This window comes from Sander vitreus, unplaced genomic scaffold, assembly GCF_031162955.1.
Source record: "Sander vitreus isolate 19-12246 unplaced genomic scaffold, sanVit1 ctg154_0, whole genome shotgun sequence".
Taxonomy (NCBI): domain Eukaryota; kingdom Metazoa; phylum Chordata; class Actinopteri; order Perciformes; family Percidae; genus Sander; species Sander vitreus.
The window spans coordinates 51,225-72,757 of NW_027595402.1; the positions used below are offsets into that span (position 1 = coordinate 51,225).

Sequence of the window (21,533 nt, forward strand, 5' to 3'; positions counted from 1 at the left end):
AAAAGTGACAAAAAGACGACCAAAACATTGAAAAAAAAAGTTTTGATTTTAAATTTTGACCCAGAAAAACAAAAAAAATGTGCTTGTTGGTCGACAGGAAGACAACACAACGGGCCGGATCAAAACCTGCGAGGGGCCGTCTTTGGCCCGCGGGCCTTGAGTTTGACACATGTTCTAAACGTGCTTCCATCCCTCCATCTATGGAGTTTTATTGGCTAATTGAGTCTGAGAGTCTGAAGGTTTTGAGGGAAATTATTACAAAATCTGAACGTAAAATCAATGAGAAATGCTCTCAACTTGAAAGAATGCGTGGTTGAATAAAGATAGGATTAAAAGTATTAAATATCTCCATCATCCCTTTTCACGTCACATCCAGGGCCAGACATGTAGAAGTTATTGCTTTTATTTCATGGATTATTGCGTGTATCATGTAGTCTTCTCACTTACGGTTTGGTCGATATATAGAAAACCCCTAAAAAAGTCAGCAGTAAAGTTGCTCAGCCGTCATAGACAAAAGCAACAAGAACTTTGAAGAGCAACAAAAACACCAGAAAAAATGACAAAAACGTCAGAAATAATGACAAAAACATTGGAAAAAGTGGCAAAAAATTCAGAAAAGTGGCAAAAAATCCCCAAAAAGTGACAAAAACGTCGATAAAAGTGACAAAAAAAATCCCCAAAAAGTGGCAAAAACGTCGATAAAAGTGACAAAAAAATCCCCAAAAAGTGGCAAAAACGTTGATAAAAGTGACAAAAACTTCGGAAAAAGGGACAGAAACGTCGGTAGAAGTGATAAAAAATATGGCGAATACGTCGGAAAAAGTGACAGAAACCAGGCCATATTTGGCCCGCAGGCCTTGAGTTTGATACATGTTCTACACATACCTCCATCCCTCCATCATCCCTTTATCTTCCTGTATGATGCGTCTGAGCGTCCCTGCATGTTCTTTCTCTTTTCATCCATCCATCATTCTTCCAGTGAGTCATCCATCCCCAACCGTACACTCTAAGAAATAAATCCGTACAATGACAGAGAAAGTTCTGGCGGCCCATTGGTCATCCCCCATCTCCCTCTCCCACCTTTCCTGTCTGTCCACTGTCACTATCGAATAAAGGGAAAAAATGCCCCCCAAAAAAAAACGTAAAAAAAAAAAAAAAAAAATAATAAAACGCGACAAAACCACCGGAAAAAGGTGTCACAAATGACGTACAAAAGCGACAATTGTCAGAGAAAAACAGTGACAACGTGGACTTTCTTAAATCTCCCAAAAACACATATATATATATATATATATATATGCATATATATATATATATATATATATATATATATATATATATATATATATATATATATATATATGTGTGAATCTCGTTCTACGGACAGTTTCTGCTCAAATATATACATACAACCTACAACTGTTACTCAGATACACAGTACACCGATATTTCTTAGAGTGTAGTCACCCCTCCATCATCCCTCTCTCATGCTGCCTCCACTCATCCCTTCATCTCCTCCACATCCCTGTCTCTCGCTTTCCATCCACCTCTTTATATCATCCTTCTCAGCACACTCTCATCCCTCCATCACCCCTTCATCCTCCCTAATGTTTCATCTCAACATCCTGGCATCTCCGTTCCACCCTCCGTTCTCTTTTCATCCGTCCATCATTCTTCTAACCGTCCTTCTAAACACTTCCATCCCTAATCCCACCATCTTTCTATCTCTCCCATCACCCCTTTTATTCTGCCTCTAAACGTCCACCTGTACATCCGTCCGTCTTTTCACTTCTTTCCGCTCCCTCCATCATTCTTGTAAACAATCGTTCCTCTTCCTTTTTTCTAGCATCCTCCCTGTCGTCATCCCTCCATCACATCCCTCTACACATTTAAACTCTGTCGTCTCTCATTTTTCATCTACATCCGTCCATCATTCCTGCAGCCAATCCTCCATCCTTCTTTTTCCTGTCATCACACCTTCCATCTTTTAGTTTGGTCGCTCTAACCATCCCTCCATCATCCCTTTATCTTTACACACCTCTTTATTTTGCCCTCTTTTATCCGTCAGAATTGCCAGAATGATTTGTGTAGTCATCCTTCCTTCCCTCCTTCATCGCTACATCTTTATTTTTCTTCATGACCTCTCTGTCCTCATCCCTTTATCATCTTTCCACACATGTTATTATCATCCTTTCATTTTCCATCACCTCCTCCTCCTCCTCCCTCCCAGACTTTCCTTTCACCCTTTTTCCATCCTTCCATCATCCAACGTAAACCTCTCTTCATCCCCCCGGTCCATATTCATTTACATCCCTCTATCGGCCTTCTTAATATCCCTCTATCCTCTGATATAGTATCCATCTGTCCCTTCTACATCATCATATCTACTCTGATTTCTGACTGAATATGTTTAAACCGACGCGTTAACGTGTGAGGTCAACGTGCAGTTGATTTAGTTTTGTGACGATGATGAAGATGGAGGGAGATGAAGAGGATGCCGGCAGCTTTTTTAATGGCCGTTTGTGTTCAGAGCAGAACAAACAGAGGCTGACGCGAACAGAGAGAGATTCCTGAGGAATCCTGAAGACCTGTTAGACTCTCGGCTCGCTCCGGTCTGAATGTGGGATCAAGACAGACAGGTAGACAGGCAGGCAGACAGACAGACACACACACAGGCAGGCAGGCAGAGAGACACATAGACACACAGACAAACACACAGACAGACACACAGACAGACACACAGGCAGGCAGGCAGAGAGACACATAGACACACAGACAAACACACAGACACACAGACAGACACACAGGCAGGAAGGCAGACAGACAGACAAAGGCAGGTGGGCGGGCGGACGTCTGTCCTCTCAGCCTCCACCCAGACCCATTCCTCCTCCTCCTCCTCCTCCTCCTCCTCCTCCCTCTGTTCCGTTCATCACGTCTCTGCTGTAAATACAACCTGGAAACCTTTTAGTCTACAAGAGAGTCTGCAGTCATGATAATAATTCATAATATTATTATAAATCTTAACTGAAGGTCCACTTGTATAACTCGTATTTAATCAGGTAATCTCACTGATAACATAACATAACAGGGCTAACATGCAGATGTTATGAAGACAGTAGTTATGATGAAGCATCAACAAGCCAAATATGCACAAACAAAACAGCTTTTTTTGTCTGCTCTATCCTCCGCTGTTCTGTCTGAGAGTCCAAATCAATGAAAATGTTGTTCATTTCACAGCTTTGTTGTGCACTATATAAGGTGAGCCCGAGTGCTCCGTTGAAACGTGTTAAGAGGAAGTGGGAATCATCGACGCTGAGAGCAGAACATTTCACTCTTTGTGTCTGTCAGCGGGACGGATTCCTGCACATTTTTTAGTTCCATTTGTCAGACGAAGCGACGCTGATAAAGAGAGGAGAGGAGATGAAGAGTATTGATCCCTGAGGGGGGAAACTGGGTCACTGCAGCAGAGCTACACGGGAAATAAAACTAAAATGTTCAGCAGAGACAGAGACGGGGACGGGGAGCGTCCCGGAGCCTCAGACGGGAACTGTGGAATAGGGGTGTAAGAAAAAAATCGATACACTTGAGTGTCGCGATATTTTATTTTGCAATACTGTATGGATTTTCAAAAAGGAAATATCGATTTTTTATTTTAATTATTATTATTATTTTTCTTTTTTTAAATGTTCAAGAATATTCATGTAAGACAGTGGTTCACGTTTATGTTGTGTTTAAAACCCCTACCGCTAGATGGCTATGCTGAGACGCACCACTAGTGTCCTTGCCTAACAGTGCCTAACAGTGCCTAACAGTGCCTAACAGTGCCTAGCAGTGCCTAGCAGTGCCTAACAGTGCCTAGCAGTGCCTAGCAGTGCCTAGCAGTGCCTAGCAGTGCCTAACAGTGCCTAGCAGTGCCTAGCAGTGCCTAGCAGTGCCTAGCAGTGCCTAGCAGTGCAGCAGTGCCTAACAGTGCCTAGCAGTGCCTAACAGTGCCTAGCAGTGCCTAACAGTGCCTAGCAGTGCCTAACAGTGCTTAAGAGTGCCTAGCAGTGCCTAACAGGGCTTAAGAGTGCCTAGCAGTGCCTAACAGTGCCTAGCAGTTCTAACAGTGCCTAACAGTGCCTAGCAGTGCCTAGCAGTGTCTAACAGTGCCTAACAGTGCCTAACAGTGCCTGACTTTTTGCTAGAAGCTAACAATGTAGCTATGGTTGAACTTTGGCCTACTTTAGCATATAAACATTAGCTCACTAAGAACCTGTCCAGTTTGATTTTCTGTGTACTGAATTGTACCTAAATATATTGCAATATATTGAATCGTCACCCATGTATCGTGATACGTATCGTATCGCCAGATTCTTGCCAATACACAGCCCTGCTGTGGAAGTACTGTTCGTAAATACACGATTTAGGTTCTTTTTACTTTTCTTGGGTCTTTTCTTTTCGTGCTTCTTCATACTTCTACTCCGCTTCATCTCAGAGGGAAATATTGTGATCTGATTATATATATATTTACAGGCTTTTAACGAAGCAGGGTTCAACGTTAAAGGTCCAATGTGTGGGAATTTCTCCCATCTAGCGTTGAGATCATATATCCCAATCAACTCTCTCGCGCCACGCAGCTCAAAGTACGTATTACAGCTACGGTAGCCTTCGCGCTTCAAAAAGACGGTCTCTTGCTCTTTTCAGTCTCCTTTTTCTTACGATACCCATTAGCAGCATTAGCAGCACTTGCGAAAACGCAAAAGACGGAGCAGCATGTCCTGTATGTCCCTTAACTGCTAACGTATTTCAAGATGGAGCATTGTGCCCGCATTTGTGTTTGTGAACGGGCAACCCAGATTTTGATAATGAACAACTAAACACGTTACACACTGGGACTTTAAGTTATTTATTTATTTTTAATTCTACTTGCCCGATGTCAGTTTTTACTGGCCCCTTTCCAAAAAAAAAAAAGGTTATTGAGTGTTCCAAAAAGCGTAAAAAAAAACCTTCAAACATCGTGAAAAAAAAATCAAAAAATTAAAAAAAAAAACATTAAAATCTTTCACAACAAAACCCGCAATATAAACGTCAAAAGCATCTCGCACGAACTCCATTCCTGATTGGCCAACGGCACGTTCAAATCAAATCATTCAACGAGCGTTCTCCGATGGCGGCTATGGAACGATGACGTCATTTGATGATGCGAGGACGCCCGAACGCCCGGGCCGCTGAGTTGTTATGTTTACTCGCCCGACAGAAAACAATATCTGCACGATATGAGGACAATATGCGATAATGTTGTTGAATACCGCGATAACGATATCAGTTTCAATAAACGGACATCAAAGTGTTTCTGCATTTCTGCTGCTTTCAGTATTCTGCTAAAATACAACAAACTACATATAAAATATCTACATCTACTTTCTCGTATACTGGTTAGTATATTAGTACATTAGACCCTCCTCCAAAGCACCCTGGAAGAGGGTCTGACTACTTCACGTATCATTCTGGGATGGGAGGAAAACGTGCTCTGGTTTATTGACATTTCTTTAAACCAATCACAGTCGTGTTGGGCGGTGCTAAGAGCCGGACGGAGCCACGGTGCCTCTGCTAAATAGTCTCAGGAAGGACCTTGTTCTGGTGGAACACGTGTACGTTCAAAAGTTGTTTTAGTCGTGCGAGAGAAAACTCAGATTGGACAGATAGTCTAGCTAGCTGTCTGGATTTACCCTGCAGAGATCTGAGGAGCAGTTAGGCGATTAAAAAAAAAAAGAAAAAAGATACATTGTGCCGCCCTACTTTTGAACGGAAGCGAAGGCGTCGCTCTCACAGGTTAGATGTCAACAGTGTGGGGGCGAGCGAGGCCCGAAATAGACGTGTGAATCAGCAGCAGACGTAGACAGAAAGAAAGAGGGGGGCATGAGACACCAGAGGCCGTAACTCTGGAAACCGGGAGAGAGAGGGAACCTATCTACCTACCTACCTATCTACCTACCTACCTATCTACCTACCTACCTATCTACCTACCTACCTATCTACCTACCTATCTACCTATCTACCTACCTACCTACCTATCTACCTACCTATCTACCTACCTGCCTATCTGCCTGCCTATCTATCTGCCTACCTGCCTGCCTGCCTACCTGTCTACCTGCCTGCCTGTCTATCTGCCTGCCTACTCTGTCACCCTGTCTGTCTGCCTGCCTGTCTATCTGCCTGCCTGCCTGCCTACCTGCCTGCCTACCTGCCTGCCTGCCCACTCTATCTGCCTGCCTACCTGCCTGCACCTATCTATCTGCCTGCCTGCCTGCCTATCTACCTGCCTATCTGCACCTGTCATCTCATCTGCACCTGCACCCTCTACCTGCCTATCTATCTGCCTGCCTATCTGCCTGCCTGCCTGTCTATCTGCCTGCCTGCCTGCCTGCCTACCTGCCTGTCTGCCTGCCTGCCTGTCTGCCTGCCTGCCTGCCTGCCTGTCTGCCTGCCTGCCTATCTGCCTGCCTGTCTGTCTGCCTGTCTGTCTGCCTGCCTGTCTGTCTGCCTGCCTGCCTGCCTGCCCTCTGCCTGCCTGTCTGCCTGCCTGCCTGCCTGTCTGTCTGCCTGCCTGTCTGCCTGCCTGCCTGCCTATCTGTCTGCCTGCCTACCTACCTACCTACCTATCTATCTACCTACCTACCTATCTACCTAGCTAGCTATCTGATCTGTCGGTGTGATTCCAACCTGATTGGCCGTCTCTCTCTGGTGTTGATTATCTTTCCCTGGCGCTGTGATCTAGTTCATCAGCATGGTTTATTCATGGCGTCGCCGGCCACAGAGCAAACAGACCTGTAACGGGGGAGGGGGAGGCGGGGTGTTGTGCAGCAGAGGTGATGGATAATTACAGATGATTATACGCAGCGCTGGCCCAATACAATACATCCTTTTCAGCAATTTCAGAGTAATTGCAGGCTGAAAAATGTCATTCGGTTTAAAAAAAAAAGTCCCAATCCTGTGACTTTAAAGGTAGAGTGTCTTATTATGGAATTAGGACTCATGTTTATGTATAACTTCGACAAAAACATCAAGCTCACGGTGGAAATAACCGGTTACTTCTGTGATGTTTTGAGTTCAGACTTCATTTCCCATCAGCCCCGCTGTTTCCCCGCCTGAAGAGGAGCGACTTGTTCAAAACAAATCTAGTTGTAGTCCTGCAATGTGTGAGCCTGCAAGATCAGGGTTGTTTTGGTGTGTGTGTGTGTGTGTGTGCTGCTGATTGGCTGTCGATGTCGACTCAGCCAATCAAATGTGAGGAGCGAGCCGCTGTGGGAACATTAAAACTTCATACGAACGCCGACTTCCTGTCCGCCGAGAGCTGAATGTAGGACACATCTCTGCGTGAGGTGTGTGTGTGTGTGTGTGTGTGTGTGTGTGTGTGTGTGTGTGTGTATATACGTGACGGTCGCTCTGCCTTTTAATTACCACCAGTTTACAGACACGTGCGAAAACGCACCAATGTCTGCTCTGTAAGTCATGTAATCCATAGATAGCAAAACAACATTATTATGTCATTTTTACAAAATACCATTTATAAACAATATCTACAGCTTTCTGAGCTCTTTAAAGGGAATTCATAACCAACAACGAGGCACTCGGAGAACGTAGACCTCCGCCAAGGCCAGGCCCCTCTCACAATGTTAATGTAAAGTGTGAGTTTTCCCAGCCGGGAACTCATTTTTCCGATTTATTACGACAACACATGAATGCAGCACAAATGCCCTGTGTCGCAATGTTACCATAAGTAAAGCAATAATGTTGCTTATCTGGCCCTAGATTCAGATTCACTCCAAAATGTAATGGGTTCTTTCTAACTGCAGAGGGAGGAAGAGGAGGCGTGAGAGGAGGGAAGAGTAAGGAATAAAGACGGAGAGAAAGAGAGGATAAGATAATACATTTTATTTATGTACCACTTTTCAAAACAGATGTTACATCGAGCTTCACAAGGCCATGAAAGCAAGATAAACGATGCCAACGTCAAGAAAATAAAGCAACTAAATTAAAAAACAGAGCAGCAATAAATAGTAGAACAATATAAATATAATAAAACAAAGTGCAAAATACTACAGAGATTTAGGGAGGAAATAAAACGGAATGAAAACATTAAAACCAGCTTTAAACCAGGTTACTTTGCACAGAAAAAAATATTTAAGTAATTTATTGTATTTTATTGGACTAAAAAACAACATTTACGGTTCAGTTTGATTTTATTTTGAAAGGGTAAATAAATCCAACATACCAAACCCTCGCCACAGTGTTGTCGTGGCAACCACACACGTGTGGAGAGAAAGCATGCGTGATGCAGACACACACACACACACACACACACACACACACACACACAGACAGACACACACACACACAGAGACACACACACACACACACACAGAGACAGAGAGAGACACAGAAAGCAGGCATGATGCAGACACACACACACACACACACAAACACAGACACAGACACACAAACACAGACACACAAACACACAGAGACACACACACACACACACACACACACACACACACACAGACAGACAGAGACACAGAAAGCAGGCGTGATGCAGACACACACACATACACACACACACACACACACACACACACACACACAGACACACACACACACACACACACACACACACACACACACACACAGAGACAGACAGAGACACAGAAAGCAGGCATGATGCAGACACACACACACACACACACACACAAACACAGAGACACAAACACACAGAGACACACACACACACACACACACACACACACACACACACACACAGACAGACAGACAGAGAGCAGGCGTGATGCAGACACACACACATACACACACACACACAGACACACACACACACACACACACACACAGAGACACACACACACACAGACAAACACAGACACACACACAGACACACACACACACACACACACACAAAGAGACAAACACACACAGACACACACACACACACTGCGCTCTGGTCGGCTCTCTCAATAATTGATCAACCTTGAGGGCTTCTACACGTGACGGAGAAGCAGAGAAAGGAAGAGAGACGGCTTCCTGTGTCCTCCACCGTTTGGTTTCAGGTTCACCAAGCGTCTCCGCGCCTCCTCCACCTTTGACCTTTGACCTTTTGATCTCCTCGCTTCTAGATGCTTCCGCCGCGGACATTTACAGGCGCCGCGCAGATTACTAAAAGCTGGACGACTGTAGTTCTTGTTCACTGAGGCAAAAAACACTCTCATTGGCCGGTTTAAACGTCAGGGGGGGCGGAGCCACAGATGAGAGTAGGGCTGGGCAGTGATGCCAAAATAAATAGCTTTTTAGGTTTTAATGAGGATTTTTTAAGATTTTGACACATACATTTTTTTTTATGGAAAACATATGCAAATTAACTTAAAGCTGCAAAAACAATATTTTAATGTTACACCTTTCTCTGCGTGTCACTCTCTAAACTGTCCCCCCATACACAACTCCCATTAAAAGATTCCTACCCATATAACATGCAATAACACCACAAGCATTTAAGTAGTCTCGCATTGCCAGACCCTCCTCCACAGCGCCGCAGAGGAAGGTCTGGCTAGTCTACACAGCATTCTGGGATGGGAGAAAAACATGCTCTGGTTTAATGACATTTCTTTAAACCAATCACAATCGTCTTGGGCGGCGCTAAGCGCCGGACAGAGTCACGGTGCCTCTGCAAAATACCCTCGGGGGAAGGACCTTTTTTTGGTGGAACGTGTGTACGTTCAAAAGTAGTTTTAGTCGTGCGAGAGAAAACTCAGATTGGACAGATAGTCTAGCTAGCTGTCTGGATTTACCCTGCAGAGATCTGAGGAGCAGTTAACCATAGTCCTCACAAATCCACCGGAGGTTAGAATGCCAACACAGAGACAGAGGAAAGGGACGGACATCTGGGGGAAAATGGGGCGGCTGTGTTTCAAAATAAAAGTACTTTTTGGCAGCTAAAGTGACACATTGATGGTCTAGTCGTCTCGTCTCTGAGGATATCCGAAAGAAGTGTGTGTGTGTGTGTGTGTGTGTGTGTGTGTTCTTGTTTAACTATATTCGTGGGGTATACAGTATTCTTGTGGGGTCCGGACAGCTTTGTGGGGCCAAAATGCTGGACCCCACAAGTTTAAAGGTCTGTTTGAGGGTTAAGACCTGGTTTTAGGATTAGGGTTAGAATGAGGTTCTGGTTAGGGTGAGGGTAAGGGTTAAGGTTAGGCATTTAGTTGTGATGGTTAAGGTTAGGGTAAGGGGCTAGGAAATGCATTATGTCAATGATGGGTCCCCACAAAGATAGTGCCACGCACTGTGTGTGTGTGTGTGTGTGTGTGCGTGAAGACTATTCATCTTCTCGAAGGAGAAAATCGATCCGCAGCATAGGAAATAAAACCACAAATTAGTTTTTCTTTCCTTCGCGCTATCCCCATCAATCTGTCTCGTTCTCATATCCCTTCCTCACTTTCTCTCCCCTCCCACTCCGTCTCTCCCTCCGCTGCTCTTTCTCGTTAATTCCCGACTCTAAAAGCCTAGTTCAGAGAAACTGTCTGCCTTCTGTAACAGTATGTGTCTCTTTATTGCCCCCATCAATCCTGAGTGCCTCTCTAAAGAGCCCAACGCTGGCCGCCCTGCCGCACTCTCGCTTTCTTTACACAGACGTCGCATGATGTGGTTGGAGTGCCGGAGCGCTGACCGGTCACAAAAAGACTCTGCGAAGGCAAATGACTCTTTCATTTTACACGGTGAAACATTGTTTTGAGGCTAAAGAGCAGATGCTTTATTTATTGGGGCATTTTAGGCCTTTATTTGTGACAGGACAGCTTAGACGTGAAAGGGGGGGATGATATGTAGCAAAGGGCTGCAGGTCGGAATCGAACACGCGGCTGCTGCATCGAGGACTGAGTCTCTGTATATGGGCGCGCGCGCTCTACCAGGTGAGCTACCCAGGCGCCCAATGAGCAGCTACTACAATTTTGACGTTTTAGTCACTTATTTTGCTGCTTTTAAAAACCTTTTTCTCCAACCATTTTTTTAGAGCATTTTGGGCATTTTGTTTTCACTCCCTCACACCAACTTATTACCACTAGTTTTACACTGGTTTTTGGAATTTATGGTCAATAAACCTCATTTATGTGAAATGATATCAACTTTTTAAAAACAAATGATGAATTATTTTGACTGATTATGTAAGAGAGCATAGGCAGATTACAAACATGCATTTCTTGTATCACAGAGCTCATTGAGAACTGTTCGTACTACTTACAACTACTTCTTACACATTCAAGCCAGCAATCCAGTGTAGCGTCAGCCTTTCAGCATACAGCATTCACACCGCAATTTCCTCAGAAATTGCATTTTTGTAACATTAGAGTCGTGTATATTCTTCAAAACAATACTCTGCTAATGCAGAGAAAAGATGTTTTTTTAAAACGTGATTTGTGTGTTTGATTTTCTTCCTGTGGAGCTTCACGTGGGAAGTTTCCCAGAAGGCTCGGGTTTAGTTTATAAAACCAGATCATTGTGTTACTCATCACTCATCGGTTATCTTCATCAGTCTGACAGAGACAGGCCCTGAACGCCGTCAAAACATCATTTCACAGCCCTCTCTTTGTCCGTCTAAATATATCTCATCTCTCCGTACACCATCTTTTTTCCTTTTATCTCTGCTTTTCTATTAATCTTCTTTGTCATTCTTTCTCGCCTTTTTTCCAAACGTTCCCCCGCCACTGGCTGATTATTATGTGACATCCTTGTTTTGTGTGTGTGTGTGTCGGTGTGTGTGTGACTGTGGTAGCCAGTGATCCACGTTATACACCTCAACGTCACAAACTCACTGCCAGGAAATGTGACTGGAATAAAGAAATACAATTAGGATTTTTCGATGTTTGTTTTTTTCATTCTGCTGGAGGAATCATTGTGGCAAGTGACCTCTGTTATGTAACTCATCGTCACGCACGCACACACACACACACACACATACACACACACACACGCACCCACACACACACACACACACACACACACACAGACAGACGTGTATAAAGTACTAGAGACCCATACTTGAGTAAAAGTACAAGTGCTCTATCAAAAAAGTGACTTGAGTAGAAGTTGAATGGCTCTTTAAGCACCACACTTAAGTAGAAGTATTCAACATTTTTTGTACTTAAGTATTGCAAGTAGTTCATTTTAAAATCTACTACTCAAGTACTGAAAGTACAAGTGCAAGTATTGTGTTATTTAGTTATTAAAGAAAGCAGTCAAAAGTTTGAATATCATATTGTTTATACTATTTCAAATGTTTAGCCTAAGGCTGTAGCCAAAGGAATGAACAAATATTAAATAACAAGACATTTGAGCTGATCCACATTTTTCAAACAATGTATCCATTAAAGGACAATTCCGGCGCAAAATGAACCTGGAGGTTAATTACATATGTGTACAGAGTCGACCGTTCTCTGGGACATGTTTTCATGCTAATCAAATGTGTCTATAGCTTGAAACAAGCTAGCACAAACCAGTGATTAGCTGCTAACGCTAGCCTTCGGGGGCAGAGGGTAAATCTCTATTTCTACACCACTAACAAGGCTCGAAATAGCACCACACTTCAACGGTAGCATAATGAGGGTCCCTACATGTAAACCGAAGCATTGAGAACTTTGTAACTGTACAGCCTTGTTTAGCCTTTAGCCTTGTTAGTGGTATAAAATAGCGATTTCTTTTGACTTTCGCGTGGCCCCGAAGGCTAGCGTTAGCAGCTAATCACCGGTTTGTGCTAGCTTGTTTCAAACTAGAGACACATTGGATTAGCATGAAAACATGTCCCAGAGAACGGTCGACTCTGTAGTCTCTACACATATGTTATTAACTCCTAGGTTCATTTTGCTCCAGAATTGTCCTTTTAATCCAGAAAATAATCCACACGTTAATCAACGATGAAAATAATCGTTATTTGCAGCCCAAGCATTTTCCTTTCCTGTCTCTTTTTAGAGTGTTTGTCTCGTTAACAGCAGCAGTTCTAGATCTCTAGCACTGGTGGCTCGTTGCTTGTAGGCACGTTATTGATCAGGAATTAATTCTGCATCGAGATGTCTCCCAGAGGAGAATCTTAAGGACGCGTCACGCTCGCTGGTTATATATTATGTCATTTATCTATTTGTTTCAAGTGTGAACCGTGTCTTTGAGTTTAACTGCAGTTCATTCCTCCTCTTGGTCTTATTCTGCTGCTGCTGTTGTTAATATTGTATGAGTGTTGTTGGTGTTTGTGTTGCGCTGCAGCTGGTCCGAGGCTTCCTGCAGCATTTCATCCTGTCTGCATCTGCAGAGCGCTGAAACCTGCAGGAATTCTGATGCAACACACGGAGCGGTTTACACCCACAATGACTACGTTTACATGCACATAATATTCCGTTTTTTGCCCTAATTCCGAAAAAGACGATATCCCCACTAAGCTGTTTATACGGCTAATGAAAGTTAGTATCCCACTAATATTCCTGTTTACATGTAGCCGTGCAAAATAAGTTTTTTTTCAAAGTTTACCAGCGGTGGAGGACTTGTTGGACCGTGCGAACACAGCGTCCCTCTTTCATCCCTTCAACCAGCTTCTCGAAAAAGGTCGGCGTAGCGATGTGTGCGCATATCCAAAAACCTGTTGATATTCAAGTCTTTGATAATGTTTAAAAGTAGCAGTTTCTCCTTCTTATCGGGTCTGCAGCCTTGCAAACTGTTGGCTGGTTGGTTTGTGTACAGCCACCATAGCAACGCACAGAGCTGACTCCCTGATTGAGACACATATTCCAAATGCGCTGTATATGTCCAAAGACCCGAATAATACCGGAATATCCCACATGTCTTAATCGGAAAATGCTATATTCGGAAAAAGGCCTTATTCCGGATATCCAACCGGAATATGCTGTTTACATGACCTGTATCAAATATTGTCATATTCGGAATAATAGTGGAATATTGGTGTGCATGTAAACGTAGTCACTGATCCTCCTTGTTGTCTCATCTCTCAGTCCCTTCTTCCATCCCACCTTTCCTATTTCCTGTAATGCATTCTGGTAGCGTCGTGGCGACTTTTGAGGGGCATCGAGTTGCCAGCTTCTCATTTGCATAAAGTTGAATCTAAAGGCTAATTTCTGCAAATCAGGGGCATCCAGCTCATCCAGCTCAACTCCGCCACCTCTGGAAAACTCATACAAATCTTTCAAACTGACACTTGTGTATCTGAAATGAAGATTATTGAGACTATACGCCCCGAAAAACACCCACATAAGTCGTTTGTTCCAGCATAAATTTGGACCTGTGTTTAGGTTGCTAGTGGTGGCGCCCTCTAATGGCCGTGGTAGTTATGACGGGAGCAAAACAGGAAGTAAGGTGAGGAAGTTGAGAAAGTATAAGAGCGCCAAATGTCCTGGTACGGAGGCAGGTTAAAGTTTATGTTTGAAGACATTCACACAACATTTTTCCCTCAGAGAGGTATGTTCGTAGCATCCACACAACACAGCATCTTCCTTTCTCTCATCTCATTTGTAATTCATCCATCCTCCTACACATATATGTGTAGATTTTCAAAAAATATGAAAGACAACCCACTCCCCAAAAAGAGGTAAAACAAATAACCGTTCATGCTTCTTAGGGTTGCGTTTCTCCTAAAGTTGAATCCGTCTCAACTTTATTACCGTATTGAAGGGAAAACGAAGCAAAAACCAAATATTTGAATCCCAAAATTGAACGCTTACCCAACAAATGAATATCAGTACAGTTGGATATTGGCATCCAGCCCTCCTTCTTACCCGTAAATATATATTTTCCAATGATTTCAGACACAGGAAATGACGCTGCACCCTTGCTTTTACTCTTCTTTACCTCTTCGAGGTCTCTCCGGGCCCCCCTTTACCTCCTCTCTTTTCTACTTTTGTCTCTCTTTGACTTTCATCTCTTCCCATTTCTCATCTCAGCCTTCTCTGTCTTGCCACCATCATACTCCTGATTGGATCGTTCCCCGTCCCGTCTGGACTCAGAGTCACTTTCAGATCAATCACGTCCGTCTGTTTGATCCAGTTATCCTCTCATCGCAACTCAAAGAGGTTTAAGGATCAGACTTAATATCCCCAGAAGACCTTGGAAGGATTTACCACGTCTCTCTGAGAGTCTCCCTCTCTCTCTCTCTCTGTCTCTCTCTCTCTCTCTCTCTCTATCTTTCTGTCAAAAACGTTGCTGTTTCAAAAGGAGTAGTGGGGATTTTCTTGCATCCTTTCCATTCCTGTCTCATCTTTTATTTCTCGGTGTCTCTCTGCTTCCTCTTCCTGGCCTAAGAAAAAGAAGTTTATAAAACCAGTACAAGCTTTTCAAAGTAGCTTTAATCTGGGAGACAAAGAGGAGGAAAGCTAACATGCAGCCCTTTGTGTTTTCAAAGAATAAGGCAACATCTACATGACTACGTTTTTAAGACCAAAACGGTCTCCGTCCACACAAGAGTTTCAGCTCCAGTAGCGGAACTAATCTCCGTCTATATTAACACGTCTACCAACGCATGTCACATGACCGCTCGCACACACTGGGCATGTGCGTGCCGGTGTAAACAGGAAGCAGAGTGTCTGAAGTTACTCTGCGGTTGAATATCATGGATGTAATAAGTTGAAAATACAGAAAATACTTTGGAGAAAGAACAACAATGGTGAAAAGTAGAGATGTTTCGATGCCGATAACGGAATCGGAAAACCCTCCGATACTGCCTCAAATACTGGTATCGGTATCGGCGAGTACTGGAGTTTACCTGATAGCCCTGAAGAAAATCAACTTTAAAGTAGTTTAAAGTCTTCTCTCTGTCTCTGTGGTGATTAAATAGCTGCTGCGTCTCACATTTTCTCCCTGTTGACTAACTGACAACAAGACAAATCATAATTCCTCAGATTCATAAAGCTGTAAGATGTGTTCCTGGTCGTGTTTCTCTCTGTCGGCGAAAGTGTGCGTGTGCGTGTGCGTGTGTGTGTGTGTGTGTGCGTGCGCGTGTGTGAGCGAGAGAGAGAGAGAGAAACTTGGCTAAAAACCACAACTGTGACACTTTCTGTTGTAAAACCATCGCTGGCTGTGAAGCAAAGCCCTCTTCAGGTGATTGTTAGAGAGCCTGAAGCACGTTAAATCTGCACTGGACGTCATGTAGAAGTCAAACTGCAGCCGTCGCATCGTTCTCTGGAGATTCTGTAGCTCTCACACAGAAAGGCGATGAAGCACGAGCAGCAACAGCCGAAACCTCCTCCCCCAAAATATGACAATTCTGCTTCTCAAAGGTTATACACAGTCAGAAAAGTCAACTGTCAACGAGTAAGAAATTCTCCTGGAGGAAGAGAAAGGAGCTCCGCCTCCTTCTTTTTTCTTCCCAGAAATATAAAAAACTAAGAAATTACAGTATTTCCTTTAGGATTATTTTTAGCAGATGTTTGATATCAGGACGATGAGCCGACAGAACTGACAAGTTAAACGTTGTCCAATCAGAACGGACCCACTGCGGTGATGTTTTTGGTGGAGCTTTTTCGCTTAATAGTCGACTCGGAAGAAAGCGAACATTTTGAGAATAAACTACATCAACACAACAGTATGTGGAGTTAAACTGGACGGGTCCAGTACCCTCTGAATAGTTCTACTGGTTGTTAAACTGGACGGGCCCAATAACCTCTGAATAGTTCTACTTGTTAAACTGGACGGGCCCAATAACCTCTGAATAGTTCTACTGGTTGTTAAACTGGACGGGTCCAGTACCCTCTGAATAGTTCTACTGGTTGTTAAACTGGACGGGCCCAATAACCTCTGAATAGTTCTACTTGTTAAACTGGACGGGCCCAGTACCCTCTGAATAGTTCTACTTGTTAAATTGCAACGTGAGCGGCAGCCAACGGGGCGTGCATTATGTCGGCAGGATCATTTAAAAGGCAACCGCGACTACATTGTGCGTCTGCCTTATTTTTGATACCGTGGCGGCAGAAGTTTTGCCAATGGCGGGCCGCCACTACAAAATCAGCATAGAGGAAACACTGAATTAAGACTTCCTGTTTTGAAAAACAGACCTTTTGAAGCTCAAATCTTGGATGCAACTTTGTAACTTTCTGCTCAAAGTCTGTTTACGTTGACACAAACTTTTTCACCTCAGCCAAGCTTTAAAACTTCAGTTTTGCATCATTTCTACTGTAGTTTTTTTTTCTTAAAAAAAATAATGAACCCATTCACGTGTTATTTGGCATTTGCATAAAAACATGCAAAAAATGATTTCCTTTCATTTGTTTTAGATCCAACAAGCAGTTTGTTGTATTTTAGCAGAAGTCTGAAAGCAGCAGAAACTGAGAACACTTAAATATCTGTTGTTATCGCGAGTAATACCGTTATCTCGATATTTAACAACGTTATCGCATCATTTCCTCATGTCGTGCAGCCCTAAAACCACACTCACACTCACACACACACATCTCAACTGTCCCTTTTTTTAGATCCTGGACACTTAATCACTTAATGGTGCTTTCTGTGTAATTATACTACTGATGGAATAATACAACTGGGTTGAACATGTTGAACATTTTAAATAAAAAGCCTGGGCTGGCCATTAATCCAGCCCTTTTTTTAAATTTTTTTAATCCATTTTCAGTCCAAGATGGCGTCTGAGAGTTTTGGCCGCCGTTCAGACTGATAGATGAACCAACTCTGGCTGCCAACACACATACACACACACACACACACACACACACACACACACACACACACACACACACACACACACACATGGTTCTTATTTCTGTCCCCTGATAGGCTAATTCTCCTCCACAGCGGATTAATGTCAGCTGGAGAGGAGGAGGAGGATATCTGCTCCATCTGCTGTCAGCCAACCATAACCTCTGACTCTTTGTGATTATTTTTTCTGCATTAAGCCCTATTCACAGGGGACCGGTTATACCTCGGGATGTTTATTAAGTTCTGATAGTTCCAGAGGTTGTCTGTGGTTTTATAATCCTGTTCTCGTAAACCATTCGTACAAAAAACTATTTTACTATACTCATTTTTTGGGGCTTTTCCCTTTATTCGATAGTGACAGTGGATAGACAGGAAAGGTGGGAGAGAAAGACTAGAGAGGGGATGACACGCAGCAAAGGGCCGCAAGGTTGGATTTGAACCCGGCCCGCTGCCAAGGACTCTAGGACCTACATGGGGGCGCACGCTCTTACTGGGTGAGCTAGAGGTCGCCCCGTAAGGGCCCTATTTTAAGGATCCAAGCGCATGGCGTGAAGCGCCTGGCGCTGGTGCGTTTAGAGCATGTATGAATCCACTTTTGCTAGGTTGACGGCGGAAAAAAGTGTCCGTGCGCCGGGCGCATGGTTCAAAAGGGTTGACCTTAGTGTCTTAATTAATTCATAGGTGTGTTTTGGGCGTAACATGCAATAAACCAATCAGAGATCATCTCCCATTCCCTTTAAAAGCCAGGTGCGTTTGGACCTTGGAGCATTGCTGTTATGATGGAGGAAGCTCTCTAAATTTCTAAATCATATGAGGTTCGTCTGGGAATATAAGTCTGGTGCGAACAGGGCTCGAGTCTTCAGTCTGGGAATAACTCAGCAGAAAGGAGAAAGGAAGAGGAGAGGAAATGAGACGGGGAGAAGAAGGGAACGAAGAAAGGACTGAGCACGAGTGAGAAAGAGATGGAGAGATGGAGGACGTGGTAGAAAACATAGCTGAAGGTGTAGGAGTCGCAAAAAAACAAAAGAGAAACTGAGAACAGGCAACTGTGGAGGCGGAAAGAGATGTAGAACAGATGGAGCGGTCTTTAAGGTGGTTCCTTCTACTTCCTGTGTGTGTGTGTGTGTGTGTGTGTGTGTGTGTGTGTGTGTGTGTGTGTGTGTGTGTGTGTGTGTGTGTGTGGGTGTGGTTGTGGTTGTGTCTGCCTGCCAGCCTGTTTTTGCAGACTTTTCTGTGGCATCTGTGTATACTATTACTACTAGAATAACTCATACTTCTCTGAGTCATAATAGCTCAGTCACATCTCAACACACGGACACGATAAACATGTTTTAAGATTCGGTGTGACTCGCACTTCCCAGTGATGTCATGATGTCAGATGTCAGTTGCAAATAAACGTCTGTAAATCTGGTTAGAAACCATAGCAGAAACTGCTTATAGCTGCAGAACTTGCCTGAGAAGCATCACGTTTTGAAGTCTTCTTCAGTATAACAGTGACGGAGCGATAGCTACATGGACATCCATCAGCACACTGCACACAGGAAGCGCTAATAGCTTATTCGGCTGATAGACGTCACAAATGTCGGTGCTGCTCCTGAACGTTACACGGCGAACGGTCGAAGATACGAACACTACTGAGAGAGTTATGTAACCTGTGTGCGTGTGCGTGTGCGTGTGTGTGTGTGTGTGTGTGTGTTTTTTTCTTGGAAACGAGAGGATCAGTCAGATCTTCCTGTTTCCATAGCAACTGCATCTTCCTCTGCATCTGTCTGTCCTTCTTACTTTCTTTCCTGCTTTGTTTTGTTTTTATAATAGACCTTTTTTTTTCATTACTGTTCTCGCCTCTCTCTCTCTCTCTCACACACACACACACACACACACACACACACATGTTTTTGATCAGAGCGTGTCCTGTACTGTAACTCGTGCACACATGTCGGTGCTCAGGTGTGTTGGCGGTTATATAAACACACACACACACGTTTACTTTTATGTTTGCATGGTTTGTTAGTTTGATGGAGAAGACCTGTGACATCTGCTTCACACACGCGCGCGCACACACAGACACACACACACACACACACACACACCCTCACACACACACACAGCTCAACAAGCTGCATGTCATCGTGATATGTTTGCGTAATGAGCTTCCATGTGAGCAGTGGTGGAAGCATTACCGTAAGTAAAAGTACCGAATAAAAACTAGACAAATCAGTCAACTGTAAGAGTCTGTAAAAGAAAAGGATGAAAAAAAAACTGCTTTATAATGTATTTTTAGACATTAGTTAACTGTTAAATACCGTGAAAGCTATTTAAAAAACAGTTCATGCTGTATTTAAGTACAAAAGCAAACATTTTAATAACAGTAAAAAAGAGAATAATGTGTGACCCACTTGGAAACGGGTCAAATGTGACCCCAGCCTTTTTGGCTCTTTTTCTTTATGCTTTTGACACTTTTTAAAAAGCTTTTGTTACTTTTTTCAACATTTTGTTTCAAATTCATGGTCAATAAACCATATTTATATGACATTATACCTAATTTTTGAGTTAAAAAAGCAGAACTTATGAATTATTTTGACTAATAGTTAAGACCAAAGGATGTTGAGTGAGGTATAATGATCACAGACTGGTTTATGTCAAAGTTTAGTCAGGATACTGTTTCAAACGTTATATACAATTGAATAAAACACCCAAAATGCAATGAATGTAATCATTCATTTTACCTGCGAAGATCGTTGTGTGTATATATATTATAATATTCCAGATGAGGGTTCATTGAAACACATTTTACAGTATATAGTGTTCATTAAATAGTATAATAGTATAGTAACTATAGAGGGAACGACCAAACGAGATTTCGGACACTACACTGAAAACACATCGTTGCGTGAATCGCGTCAGGAGTTGCGCCCGTTATTATGTGTGACGGAGGCGGGCGCGCCCCGGCGTCATGTAAACAAACCCAAACTAAAATAACTTCTAATACGTCCCTCAAACACACCGAGCACCCAGGAGAATAATAAAGGTTGTATGTGTATGTTGCATTTTACATTTTTGCCGCTTAGAAACGAAAGAACGCCCCATTTGTCCTTTGTAGTTTTCTTAGTGACTTCTGCTTCTACTTCTCCTCCGAGAAAACACGACCCCGTTGCATTGTGGGTATACGGGAGTAAAATGTAGGCTATATCGTACAGGATGTACGCTCAAATTAGCAGTGGACTATGTAGTGAATGAAATTCGAACACCGCTACAACGTGGTGAACACACCACATGGGGAACTATTTCCGGTGATAGGGAACGGTTTCCAACACAGTTTCCGTCTGCTTTTTTTGCAAAAAAAATGTCTTTTGTCTGACTGCAATGAGAACATTATATACAAACTCAACACACAGTAGAAGCTCGGTTAAAAGGAGCAGCAGTTACTCGATGGCGAGGACTGAACACGGTTAAATAAAGAAAGATTGAAAGTGTGGCGTGCCGAGGCAGCACGCTGGCCTTCATATTCAGAACATGTTCATTAATTCAGAGGAAATAATGAGGAAAAAGACGGAGCTAAATCAATGCTACCGTTCAACGAGACGTGTGAATGCAAACACTTCAGCTTTTAGTCTTTTTATTGTAGGAGAATGCAAGCGGATCATTCTTTGGGTCGTCTACAAAGCCTGTGTCACAACTCATTTCTTATTTCGTGTTTTCCTGCTTTCAACGGCTGATTTCTCTCTTTTGCTCTGCTCTCGCTTTCCATCTCGCAGCGAGAATCAAAGTTTTTCTGTCACTGTCGAGAC

General features: G+C 43.3%; 1 protein-coding gene across 1 annotated transcript in view; it reads left to right on the forward strand.

Moving 5' to 3' along the window:
• Positions 1–21,533, forward strand: part of LOC144513242 (endophilin-A1-like) — a 31,792-nt gene that overhangs the window by 1,478 nt on the left and 8,781 nt on the right. The gene's annotated exons all lie outside the window — the stretch shown is intronic.